The sequence below is a fragment of the Orcinus orca genome, chromosome 2 (genome assembly GCF_937001465.1).
Source record: "Orcinus orca chromosome 2, mOrcOrc1.1, whole genome shotgun sequence".
NCBI lineage: Eukaryota > Metazoa > Chordata > Mammalia > Artiodactyla > Delphinidae > Orcinus > Orcinus orca.
In genome coordinates, this window is record NC_064560.1 from 176046083 (window position 1) to 176060034 (window position 13952).

The following is a 13952-nucleotide window of genomic DNA, read 5'->3' on the forward strand; positions in this document are numbered from 1 at the left end:
CTCACCGGTGTGAACTTAAGGGAGATGCAGGCACTTAAGGCAAATGGATAGTGCAGCTTTCCCTGGAGTCATGGAGGTTTATACTGGGTAGGTTGGGAGGAGAGAGAGGAGAATACTATCCAGTGATTTCCTCCATCTGATAACAACACTTTCACAAACAGAATTTTTAAGTGGCAGAAGCACTACAGTCGTCTCCTGGGATAAACTAAAGCCATATCAAGTGAAGTTCTTTTACCACAGGGCGGTCCTTAGCAAGTACATCTCCAAGCCTTTTCCTTCCTGCTTCTCCAAGGTGATTCCTAAGGCTCTGCTCCTCCTCATCAGGGTTCACCTGCAGGGTCTCAGCAGGGAGATGTGTAGTCTTCCCTGCTCTCCGAGGCCAGTCAGGACACCCCTCCTGGGGTTTTTAAGTCACTGGGAAAATAAAAAGCTTATCATCATTTAAAGGCCTGTAAGGTTGCCATAGTCTAATTCTTAAAACATTATTTCTGTTCTATACAATTTTCTAAGTAACGTTTAAAAAGATGGCTGTAAGATCACTAAAACAAACAAAAATGGGTAAAGATGGCTAGAAGAGGCCCCTCCTGAAATAGAAAAGCACCCTCCCATAGAGATGGAATCTAGAGGCACGAGAGCCACTGAGTGTATACTGCAAGGCTTAGGCGAGCCCTGTTACTGTCGTCCCTGGCCCTTGGACATGATTCCTGTATGTGGAAATACCTGCCCGTTGCAAACATGTCTGTTTAATCCACGTCTTTTATGACATAATTGCAGATTGTAGCCTGGTGCAGTGGGGTCGAAAGACCTCCATGCACCTGTCACATCTGTCACTCATTAACTGGGTGACTTTGGATAAGTCACTGAACCTCTAGGTATCACTCCTCTCAGTTGAATAATAAAGAATTGGAACTGGTTTTGTCTATGGTGCTTCCCATCTCTAACCATTTGTAAGATCTCTGTCTGTCACAGGTGAGGCTTAAAATTACAGATCTTCCTCATTTTACAGTGGGGTTACATCCTGATAAACCCATCATAAGTTGAAATTATCCTAAGTCAAAAATGCATGTGGCGGCATGGCCTTCATCAAATCCAAAAGAGTGAGCTCAGCGGAGAAATAGCTGCGCACCCTTCCCGCCGAGAGTCCCGGTCCACATTGGAAGCAAAGAGACAGTTTTCTTACAAAAAGTTGGCAGTTATCATAGAGTTAACAGTACTGTCTAGGCTGTTGCAATATATCCTCCTTCCACTCCCTTCTCCGCCTCCTCCTGTATATCCTCCTCGATTAAGTATTAAAACAGTATTTGAGTTGAAAAGAGTTTGTATATATTTAAATGAATAACTTTTTATACTCTTTGTTACATGTTTATAATCAGTATTTAGTGGAAAATGTTTTGAAGTTTTTTTTTGTTTCGTTCTTGGTTTTTTTGTTTTTGTTTTTTAACTTGGGTTAGAATTTTTCTTTTTGTACTGTTTCTTTAAAACAGAGTTCTTAGTAACAGAGGCAGTTCCTGAATTCAATTTTGTATGTCCAAAAAAAAAAAAAATGCATGTGGTACACCTGACCTACGGAACATCATAGCTTAGCCCAGCCAACCTTAAACTTGCCCAGAACACTTACATTAGCCTACAGTTGGGCAGGATCATCTCACACAAAGCCTATTATATAATGATATGTTGGATAGCTCATGGGATTTGTTGACTGCTGTACTGAAAGTGAAAACAGAACGGTTGTCTGAGTACAGAATGGTGGTAGGTATATCGCTTGTTGACCTTCGTGATTGCGTGGCTGACTGGGGGCTGCCCAGCATCACGAGGGGATCCTACCTGCACATCACTAGGCCGGGGAAGAGATCAAAATTCAAAATTTAAAGTAGGGTTTCTGCAGAATGCCTCTCTCTTTCGCACCATCGTAAAGTCAAAAAATCCTAAGTCGGAGACTGTAGGTAATCAATTAAATTTTAAAGAAAACCCTGGGTGCCTACAAAGTAGGTTCCTAGTGCTCTGGTTAGTTGATTTTAAGGTGTTCTGTCAGATTTTAAACTTATATGTGACTCTGGGAGAAGCATTTTGCCAGCCTGCATTGGTTTTGATTACCTGGTTGCAGCTAACATGGATTTACTAACTCCCATATAAGAGACTGCCCTCGAGTGAAGACTCATTAGCCCCAAAGGAGAATAATTGGGGATTAAATCAAATTATGTCCTTTCCTAGTCAGTCATCTGCCAATAGCTCTTTCATCTGAAATGAAGGACATAATGGGTTTTTATATTTTAGAGAATATGTCAGTTTGCTTTTATTTTGTTACAGATTTCTCTCCCCATAACCTTTTAATATATTTCTCTTGGCCCACTCCCTTTGCCTCGCCTGAATCTGTGTGATGCTGCCTCAGCTCTTCTCTGTGCACCGTGCTAGGAAGCTTCCTTTTTGGCAGAGAAGATGTTGCTGTGTGTTTTCTAAGGAGGCTCTTAGGTTGGTTTAACGTTACTTTAATGGTAAATAGTCATAGACCATGTAGATGTGGTGGTACTTTGTAAGGACTTTATTCTGGTCCCAGGCTCTGGGTATCATCTTTCATCCCCACCGGGAGAGAGGTAAGAGATGAGAAGAGGTCTGCCTGGGCGACACAGCACGAGCAGAGTGGCTGAAGAGAAAGAGGCAGCAGAAAGAAGCTTTATCTCAGTTCCCTTTATTATAAGAGAAGGGGAGTAGTCCTTGCTGTCCACTCGACATCCTGGGATTATGGTGAAGTACAAAAAAATGATGTCTCTAAAGTACTGTGAAATTGCTCCACAGAGCAAGGCAGCCTTCCTGCACGAAAGCCCAGCGATGGAATTCAAGTGATGACCTTCCACCCCTTAAGGGTTGTCATTTGCTTGGAACAATTAACGGTATTTTCTACCAAAATCACACTGACAACTAATGGGAAGAGAGTAAATCTCAACCCAGCCTTTGACTGGTTTCCTGGAAGGAGATATTCTGTGGGTCCATGGACTCCTATGACCGCTCTGGCATTTTCCTCTCTTCGTTCTTGTGGCACGTGGCTTTCCTATCTGTTTCTCTTTCTGAAGGATGGTTATGCAAGGCATGAGAGAATTGCTTGAAAGAACAGTCTGTGTGGTTCCTGCCTCACATTACAGCATCTGGAGGAGATGAGAAAGAAAGAGAAAAGCCTGTGGAGTAACACAGTGAGTGGGTGGAAGCTGTTAGGAAATGAAAGGGAATAAAAACTGAAAGTAGGATCCCGAGGCCAGCCCGCGTGAGGGCCCAAGTCAGGTTGAATGATGTGCGTTTGGAGCGAGGCCTTCAGAGTGGCTTGAGAGCGCGAGAGTAAAAATAGCTGCCTTTAATCTTCCTAAAGCCTCACTTTATCTCAGGAATTGCAGGGGCCTTGGAGGAGTGCTCGCTAATTCTGGGAAATGTCTGTATAACAGAGGTGGGTCAGGGCCTCTGTTCTCCAGGGTCACCCGCAAGCCTTTGGCCTCTGGCTGGGCAGGTGGGAGTGCTTGGCTTGGAGCCTATCCTCCGTCTGGGGCCGAGAGCACAGCAGCTCCTGAGCCCTGGCCGAAAAACCCAGAGCTGCTCCCGCTCGCACATAGTAAAACCGTTAATACCCCTCCAGAGAGCTGGGCTGAAATCACCATCTCTTCTGCTCACCCTGATACAAATTCATAAGTCGCCCCAGAGTCAGGGGAAGAGAAGAAGCTTAAAGATACCCACAAATAAAAAACTGCACCTTCAGTAGGCCCTGCATCCTATTTAGCAAGTGCAGGAAAGTCTGGTTCTGGAGGGCAGGTGGTCCCCCTAGAGAATGATTAATTCTGACTCCCCTCTGTTCTTCAGCAAGGCTTCTCGCCTGTCACTGGGCTGCTCGGGAAATGCAGGTGTGTGTTCACTTAAGCAAAACACGGAGGAAGGGCAGTGAACCACCAAAACCAACAGCCCAGGATGCCCGCAGCTGACAGGGCAGTCCCAGGCCTGGTTTAGAGAGCGCGCTTTCACTGATGGTCCCGGAGATCCAGCAGGCCAGAGGCTCTGGGGTAACTTTAAGGTGAACGCCTTTTTTTAAAGCCTCAAGCCGATGCTTGTCTAGTCAAGATGTACTTGGAAGTTTATGCTGTTTGCATTCTTGAAGCATTTTCCAGGCCCAGTTACTCTGCGAAGCCCCTAGCTAGTCACTTACCAGAGTTGCCAATTGTACTCATCAGGTCCGGCCGCAGTGACAGGACTGGCCTCCTGGCCCCGCCAACTGCAGGGCATAGGGAAACGTGGGAGAGCATGTACCCAGCTGTAAATGTCTCTGTTGCACTGATTTTTTTTTTTTTCGGTACGCGGGCCTCTCACTGTTGTGGCCTCTCCCGTCGTGGAGCACAGGCTCCGGAGGCGCAGGCTCAGTGGCCATGGCTCATGGGCCCAGCCGCTCCACGGCATGTGGGATCTTCCCCGACCAGGGCACGAACCCATGTCCCCTGCATTGGCAGGCAGATTCTTTTTTTTTTTTTTTTAATTAATTAATTTTATTTATTTATTTTTGGCCGTGTTGGGTCTTCGTTGCTGCGCACGGGCTTTCTCTAGCTGCGGTGAGCGGGGGCTACTCTTCGTTGCAGTGTGTGGGCTTCTCATTGCAGTGGCTTCCCTTGTTGCAGAGCACGGGCCCTAGGCGTGCGGGCTTCAGTAGTTGTGGCACGCGGGTTCAGTAGTTGTGGCACATGGGCTTAGTTGCTCCGCGGCATGTGGGATCCTCCTGGACCAGGGATTGAACGCATGTCCCGTGCATTGGCAGGCGGATTCTCAACCACTGCACCACCAGGGAAGCCCCTGGCAGGCAGATTCTTAACCACTGTGCCACCAGGGAAGCCCATCTGTTGCACTGATTTTTTAATTGAGGGAAACAAGCATTCTGGGACCCACAGACTCAGAGGTGAGCAGGCATCTGACAGCAGAGGTCAGCCCCATGGTAGGTCCCACTTTGGGGACCTTTAAAAATCCTCAAACGTGGTCCTCACTACTCAGATTTTTCACTCCCCCTACCCCCCTAAGATTTGTATTACTCTCAAACCCTGATCATTTCCACTGCTGAAAGCTTTAATGTTTCCTGAAGCTTACCTGACCAAGACATTACCATTGTTAACTTCGGAGTAACAAATACGTAAAATTGTCAATACATTTATGTCCCAGGTGCTGACTTAGTTGTAGGGTATGAAATGGTGAATGAAACAGACATGTTTCTTGCTTCTGTTCTAGTGGGAGGGTAGCAATGACCGTCAGCTAGTCAGTCTTCCCTTTGATGGTTTGGGTCTCACCAGTTCTTGTACATCCAGAGTTCTGTGTGTGAGCCTGGGCAAGGTGATATGGCCTACTCACTTCTACTTTTATTTCAAAGATTAATGTTTTGATAATTTTTGGCTTTAGCATCCTTTGATTAGGGCAAGAGCCCTTCATGTTAAACCACTAGCTGAGAACAGAAGTGTTGATAGAGGCGCAGTATATTAATTAGTTGGTAAGTTCACTCCAACACCCAGCACACTAGGAGAGAGTTCTAGAAAGTGGATTATCCTTCGGACTTCTGGGCTCACCCACAAGAGAACTGCGTCTGCTTTCCTCAGCCTCCCCCCAGCTGCTGCAGAAGCATTTACAAGACCCCAAGCGAGCCTGGGCACCTCTTTAAATTTTGCACCGTAGGCACCTCGCTTGCCTCACCCGAGGCCCAGCCCTGGCAGCACCAAACAGTTCCTGAGACCCAAGTCCTACAGAAGGACACACGTGGTCTCCCGCCTTGGGGCCCTCACAGCTGAGCCAGGATATGTGACTCACGGGGAGAGTAGCAACGGCGAGGTAGTGTGGCTGGTGCCCAAGGTCAACTACAGACCAGGGTTGTAGGAGCTCTCCAAGGTCTCCAAAGGAACACAAGGCGAGTTGAGCTTCGAGCTCAGCCTTGGCGTTGGGTGGAGTCTAGATAAGCTGAGAGAAAGGGGAACAGCATTTTAGCCAAAGGCAAGAGTCTGAGTAGAGGCATCATGGTGAGATGGAAATACAACTTTGGATCTGGTTTCTGTGTGATCCTGGCAAGTTACATACCCTTCCTGGGCCTCCTTTCCAAGTTTGTTAGATTACTATCTCCTCTGAAGGGTTACTGTGCCGTAAGGTGTGAAGTGTCTACTGCGGTGGCTCCACGTGGGGAGGGGGAGGGGGTGCTCAAGAAGCAGTAATCGTACGATCGTTGCTGCAGGTAAAGCACGAAGTTCGAAGCTCGAGGGGGTAGGATGGAGCCAGCTGAGCTGGCCTCCATCCAGGGTCAGCCTTTCACGTAGTCCTGAACGGGCAGTGAGCAGCCAATCAGCCCAGCTCCCTGCCGGCCTCCCACCCCCGGCTGCACGGAAAACAGAGCCCCTCCTTAGCACACACACTTGGCAAGCACGCTCTCCCAGCCTGTCCTAGGCCTCACCCCTCTTTAGGCCTATACAGCCAGGGGGTGGGGAGCTATTGAGGAATCCGTATTGATTGCAGGCCCCACCCTAGCCAGGATCCTAATCTCACACGTGGCCCGGACCCCTAGCTGATGACTCAGCCTCCAGTCTCGGCACATTCTGTCCTCACACCTGTACGGGGTGAACTTCTTCAGACCCTCTTGCTCTGGTCACTGCCCTCTGCAGGCACCTCCAGGGCAGCGGGTCTAGCCCTGGCTGCATAGCGGAAGCCCTTGAAAATCCCGATGCCCGAGGCCACACCCCAGACCGATTCTGTCAGCTTCTCTGGGAGGTAGGACCTCCCCTTCCCTTTCCCCATCAGTAATTAAAGCTCCTCAGAGGACTGCGAATGTACAGACAAAACTGGGAGCTCCTGCAATGGCTCCCCATCGTGGGCTTGGGTTTAGGGAGGGGCGGAGGAGAAGGGACTAGCCCTGCACTGTGCAGTGTGATCGGTAGCATCGCCATCCCCTGGAGCTTGTTAGAAATGCAGAATCAGAGGACTAGCCGATTGTGAATCTGCACTTCTACCAGGTTCCCGGGTGATTCCTGCACACTGTCAAGCACTGGCACCAGCTTTTACTAGACGCTCACAGTGGTCCAGGTGAGGTGCCAGGTACTTACACATGCCATTTCATCTCAGCCTCACAGCCTCTCAGCCGTTAGCGCACCCTCTGACAAACAAGGAGACACCGGCCATTCGTTCAACAAATCCTTCCTGAGTGCCTAATATGAGAGAAGCTCCGTACTAGGGACTGGGGATCAAGAAGGGCGCTCCCCTGCTGGACTAGTGCTTAGAGACCAATGGGGTATGATGTCAGCGTTCTCACTTAACAGCTGTGTGTTCATGGGTGACTCCCTTGGCCTCTCTGAGCTCCAGTTTCCTCTTCTGCAGCTCTGGGCTGTGGTCATGATTCAGTGATTTCCCCTAGGCCAAGTACTTACCAGAAGGCTTGGATCTAGCTTGAGTTCAAGAATGGTTGCTATTGTTTATACTAGTAAAATACCAGCAGGTTGTGGGGAGGAGGGGGAGTGGGGTAGAGGGACACCAGGCCACAGTGGTGCCTGCGGAGAGGCGGCAGGGATGAGAGCGAGATCGTGAACGCCAAGAACCTCCCAGGAGGTGATGCACGGGGGAGGAGCCGGGGTGTGGACAAGGCTGCCCTGTCCTCGCACTGCCTGGCGTCATTTCTCTGGATCAGGCTGGTTCTTCCCACTTTTCTGACGAGTAGATGAATCAGACCACTAGAAGCAGCATGAGTCTGGGCCTAGATCTCGCCCTTGGTCCCTTGAAGCCCTTTGTGGTTCCTCGAGGCAAGACACCGAGCAGCCCCTCCAGACCCGGGCTTGATTAGCCCGAGGTCCTCTCCTGCGCCCCACCTTGGCCTGCGGAGCGCGGGCGCCCCCTTACGGCGGAGCCGAGCCACGGCAGCGGGCCCTGGCGAGTCCCAGGCGTGCCAAGGGCGACGGGGAAGCGCAGCCAAGCCGGCTGAGACCCCGCCCCACGCGGCCCTGGTCACACGGGGTGGGGCCCCGGCGGTGGAATTGCGGCCCGGGCCCGCGCAGGGGTCGGGTCCGCGGAATCGGCTTAGGGGTTTCGTGTTCCTCGGAGTCCCACCATTGTTTCCTGTAATTTAATTTTCTCTCCTGAAGGCGTTGCTAATTAAATCCTTTCTCCGGCGAGCCGTCGTCCCCCTCCCCTGCTCCTCTGTTTATTAATTATCCAGCACGTGCGAGGGAGCCAGGCGCGCTCAGGTGGATGGGCCTCGCTGCTCGCTCTACTGGCCGCCTGCTCAGCTCCCTCCTCGGGTCTCTCAGGGCTCTTTCCACCTGGACCATGTGAGCAGTCCTTACAAGTCTGATTAAAGGCAGGAACAGCCCTTTTCCTGCTGCTGCTGACCTCTGCTGGCTTGGAATCCATCAAAATCCAGTTCATTGCATTTCACCTCCCCTTTCTTCCCACCTCTGAAATCGTACTCCTCACTGCTTTTTCCCCTAAGCGCTCTTCCTGCCTTGCCCCCCACCGTCCAGTGCACGACATGCTAGGCAGAGGTTTGCCACACTGAGCCCCGTGGCTTGTGGAAGGTCTCACAGCTTATCTAAGGCACAGACGGGACTAGAACCCAGCTCTCCTGAAGCTTAGCCTCTCAGGGGTCACGAACTCAGAAGGCTCCAGGGGCCCTGTGTGTTGCACAGTGGGGAGGGGTGGAGTCTGCGGCAAGGGAGAGCTGTGCTTGCCCCTTTGGGGGGGTTCATTCAGTGTGCCCCACTGAGGGCCGAGAATGGCCACTTCTTGATAAGTCTAAGAGTGAGTCCAAAGAGGGTGTGAAGAAAAGGGAAGCCTCCTACACTGTTGGTGGGAATGGAAATTGGTGCAGCCGAAAACAGTATGGAAGTCCCTTAAAAAACTAAAACTAAAGTTTAAGCAATTCCACTCCTAGGCATATAATTGGGAAACAGTGAAAACTCTAATTCAGAAACATACATTCACCCCAGTGTTCATAGCAGCACTATTTACAATAGCCAAGACATGGAAACAACCTAAGTGTCCATCGACAGATGAACAGATAAAGAAGATGTGGCACATATATGCTATGGAATATTACTCAGCCATAAAAAAGAAGGAAATAATGCCATTTGCAGCAACATAGATGGACCTAGAGTTTATCATACTGAGCGAAGTAAGTCAGACAGAGAAAGACGAATATCCTATGATATCACTTATACATGGAATCTTAAAAAATGATACAAATGAACTTATTTACAAAACAGAAACAGACTCACGGACATAGAAAAACTAATCATGACCAAAGTGGAAAGTAGAGGAGATGGATAAATTTGGGATTAACAGATACATACTACTCTATATAAAATAGATAAACAGTGAGGACCCACTGTATAGCACAGGGATCAATATCTTGTAATAAGCTATAATGGGAAAGAATCTGAAAAAGAATATCTATCTATAGATACATAGATGTACATATATATCTATGTACGTATATATGTACAACTGAATCATTTTTCTGTACACCTGAAACATTGTAAATCAACTATACTTCAGTAAAAAATTAATATTTAACTATAAAAAAGAAAAGAGTGAGTCCGATGTCCGAGGATGGCAGTGACCGGAACCACTGGGCACTTGGGACTCACCGTGTGGTGATCTTTCCAAGATGCTGCTTAGGGGACATGTGAGCCCCACCCCCATGCCTGCCCATCCAAGGCCTAGTTCTGCCCATGCTGTGGAGAAGGTTCCCAGGCTGGCACCCCTCCCACCGCTCATGCAGGGCCCCCCTTCCCCTCAGATCTCCCCATGTCTTGGACGCCACTCTCCCCTCCTCTCTATCTACAATTCCCCATTCAGACCGCATCTGGCCCAACTCTCAGCTCTCTATCAATCAGGCAGAAAAAGAAGGCAGCTCCAGTGGATCCCAGAATTTGAAAGGAGGCGTCGTGGCTGGGGGGTGTATGCTGTCTTTAAGGAGATACTGGTGGTGGGGATTTCAGGCATCACAAGGAGGCCAGAAGGGGGCATTTGGGGACAGGGACTCTGGGAAGGAGCCCACACACAGGATGCCTCCCCTCTGGAAACCTCCCAACGCTGGCTCTCAGCTGCTCTCGGCTCAGAGTTTCAGGTCAGTGCCCTGCTCCCTGCCTGCTGGCTTCTGGCTAAGGCTGCCTTCAGTGGGAAGGGCGTTAACATGTGATCTCGCTTCGCCAGCTATCCCTTTGGCCCCTCCGGAGGCTTCTCTTTTCGCATAGGTTGTAGATGAGCTTTGGCGGCTGTGTCTCTTCCTCCTCAGGGCCCACTCCATCTTAGGGTCTTTGGTGCCTCCCCTGCTCTGGTCTCTGTGGGAGGGGGTGTGAGAGGTGCCCGGCTGTGCTCAGCCTTCTGGCAGTGTCTGGTCCCCACCTGCAGGTGCCCTGATACTGCCTGGGAGTAACTGCCTGGAAGTAACTGAGGCCTTTCCCCCGGGCTAGGCATTGTCCCTGAGCCCTGGAGGATGGCCCCCAGCCTGGACTGTCCTCAGACCCGCACAGTCAGTCTCTGGTAGAAGCTGCTTCATCCAGGGCAGCTCGCCATCATCATCAGTCTGGGAGGAACCACATACACCCATAGTTCCTGAAATCAGCCTGTTTTCACCTGCACAGTCACCTCAAGCAGCTGACTGTCTGCTCTGTGAAGAGAGAGGCTGAGCCTTATTCCTGTCTCTGTTCCCCCCAGGGCCTGTCACATAGTAGGTGCTCAATAAATTTGTTGGCTGAATCAGTCAGTCAATGAACTGATGAATAAAAATGCGACTCCTTGTTACTTTTCAGCAGGGAATTTATTGGATGTCTACAACAGTCCACGTAGAAAGACAATCTAGTGTCTGGGTTAAAAGGATAAAGTCAGGAGCAGGCAGCCTGGGTTTGAATCCCAGCTCTGCCACAAGGCTTTGGACAAGTTATATAACCTCTTTGGGCCTCAGTTTCTTTATCTGGAAAATAGGGGTAGTAATAAATCATACCTCAAGGGGTTGCTATGAGGAATAAATAGTGCAGGTAAAGTGTGTGTACGACAAGGGCCTGCCATGCAGAGAATGTTCAGTAAGTGCTGGTCATTCTCACTCACGGTAGAATTACTACGACAGTAGTGTCAGTGGACTGCACTCTACACTAGGAATGGGGGAAACCAGGGCACTTCATCGTCTCCATTCCCGCCCTCTAAGGTTCACAGTAGAGTTGGGAGATGAAATCCACAAGGAGGGAGGAAGTTAGAGCTGCCAGGTGTAGGGGAAGATTCCCCCAGGGCTGGACTAGTTGAGGAGAGGCCCTGTGGGATGTAGTGGGGCTGGGAGAGGCCTAGGCTGATGGAAGAGGCATGTGGTTGTGGCGTGTGGGGTCACCCATGAGGGGGCAGCGGGCCACAAGGGGGATGTGGACCTTGCCAGTCAACTCAGGAGATTGTACGTCACGCAGGTCATTTCAGGGTTTTCAGCTTTTCAATTCTACTCTAGCTCCTGGAGGCCATCTTGGCAGAAACAGTTTCCTTCCAACGCATTTGCTGAGTCTGGGTGGGAAGGAAAGAGTGATGGGGAGCTCCCAGAGGCCCCTCTTTGGGCCCAGGGTGAGGTCCAGGGATCTCCGATGGTCCCAATTGAGTTTTCCAGCAGCTTCAGGCTGAAACTCTGGGCAATAAACATGACCCCCTGCCTTTGGTCTCCAACCTGGAGGACACTGCTGACCTAAACATCAGTTTGTGCCTGACGCACCCAAGCAGGACGCCCTTGACCTAGGATGAGCCAAGGGTTCGTAAGAAGTGATCAGAGGGAGGAGACGGGGGAGCGTGCCCTTAGGACTAAAATCTTCTCTGACTGTGGTTGCATACTCATGGTCCTATCACTCCTAAATGGAGACTTGAAATTCCCAGAAATCGACTGGCATCCCTGCCCCTGGATAGTCCTTCCCATCCCCACTTCCACCCACAGCCTTGCTTTTCTGCCTAGCCAACTCCTATTCATCCTCTGTGACCCAGATGTCACCTCCTCTGGGAAGTCTTCCAGCCTACCCACGGCTGAGTGAGTGCTCTCCTCCCGGCTTCCCTAGCACCCTGTCCTCCTCCTTCCATCAGCGCTGTCATACCACAGGACTGTCTGTGATTGGTCCTCTTCCCTGTGAGCTCCCCCAGGTCAGGCAATGGGTCTCATTCATCTTTGCCTTCCTGGTTTTTGGCACCATGCCTGGCATCGAGTCAGCATCAATGAATGTTCGAGGCATGAATGGAGAAGCTGGGCCAGCACGACCCAGAGAGAGAGGAATAGGGCAGAGGCAGAGGCCAACACCAAGAGCAGCTGAGCTACCCCAGACACTGCCTGCCCCACCAGCAGGCTCGCCTGGCTGCTAAGCAGGTCCAAGGTTCTACCTCATCTCTAAGGCACCTGGGATAAGACAGGAGTCAGGCATCCTTGCTCTCTGCCCATCACCCCCTTTTCTCCCCAGCAGGAGGGGCTGCTTCCCAAGCATCCCTGAGTGCATGCCCAGAAGCAGGGCAGGAGGGACGTGAGGGGGAACAATGAGGCCAGTTGGAGGACACAGGGTACAGAGAGGAGCCAGGGCACTGGGGGGACCAAATACATGGAGTGACAGGGACAACCATGCTCTTAGTGGAGGAGACTGGCTGAAAGATGGCTGCCAGGACCGAAGGACTGGGCTCCTCATTATAGTGGAGGGGGATGTGGTTTAGGTCTCCTCAAGTACATCGTTTCCCCAAAGCTCCTTTGGTTCCCGAGCGCTGGGGAGCCCAGTATCTCCCTGTGTTTGCCACTGGGTGTGGAGACCAGAGGACCTATGACCTCTGCTGCCACAGGCAGATGGTTCCCCACCCCCCGGCTTTGGGAGTCAGAGACTTGTGCGTAAAAAAGCTCTGAACCCCTTCCTCCACTCAAGGTTGCAGAGTGGTTATTAAGAGTGACACCATCAACTGCCAACCAATGGGCCAATGACAGTGGCGAGCGCTTCAGGGGCCCTGAACCCTGCCCAGGGTCATGTTCTCCTCCCAGTTCCAGTGCTCCTGATGGCCTGTCCTTTGAGGTCACACTGATCACCCCACCTCAACCTTCAGGATCACCTTGGATCCTTTCAGCAGTGCCCCTTCAGTCATGCTCCATGTCTGTGAAGTGCCTCTGATATCCTCCCTTCCTTACCAGCCTGCAGCCACTATTCCCCCCTAGACCCTGGTTACATCATACACAGATCATAGCAAATGCCTCTTATCTGGTCCCTCCCACTTCCAGTCTACCTGCCAAGGCTCCATTTTCTGAACTCTAGCTCTAATCAGGTAATTCCCTTGCTCAAAACCTTCAATGGTTCCCTATTACCGGTCAAATTTATTCCAGATCTCTTAGCTTGGCATTCAAGGCCCCTCTGCTCAGGTCCCAACTCTTAGCCTTAACTCCCTCTGCCTCACTGTGATGTCCCCGATCCTAACTGTTCCACGATCATTCCAAGGCTCCAGGCCTGTTCCCTCCACCTGGACAGCCCTCTCCATCCCTCTCCATCCCTCTCCACCCGCAGAGATCTCATCCCTCCTTCCAGGCTCTGCCCAAATGGAAGCTCCTTGCTCCCTACCTCTGGATGTGCTCTCTTCGTCCTTTGAGCACTCCCAGGAACCTCTCCCAGGATGTGAACCCCTGGAGAACAGAGCTGTCTCATTTGTCTTCCAGCCCCACTGTGTGCACAGCCCAGTGCTGGGCACATCAGGGGAAGAAGAGGTATGCGGTGAGCGAATGAGCACGGATCTGTGCAATCATTGAGCACCTACTACGTGCCTGGTCCCTGCCAGGCATCCAGGGTACAGTGTGAACAAGGCAGGTGTGTCTGCCCTGTGGGGTATGGATAGCTCAGACTCTAGAATGTGCTGAGGGTTAGCTGCAGCTCCATTCATCCCTTCCCGCTGGCCCCAGCACATCTCGGGACTGCCTTGCTGGTTGCCCCTTGGTGTGT

General features: G+C 50.9%; 1 protein-coding gene across 3 annotated transcripts in view; it reads left to right on the forward strand.

Moving 5' to 3' along the window:
* Nucleotides 1-13952, forward strand: part of TMEM63C (transmembrane protein 63C) — a 135750-nt gene that overhangs the window by 719 nt on the left and 121079 nt on the right. The window lies entirely within an intron of this gene.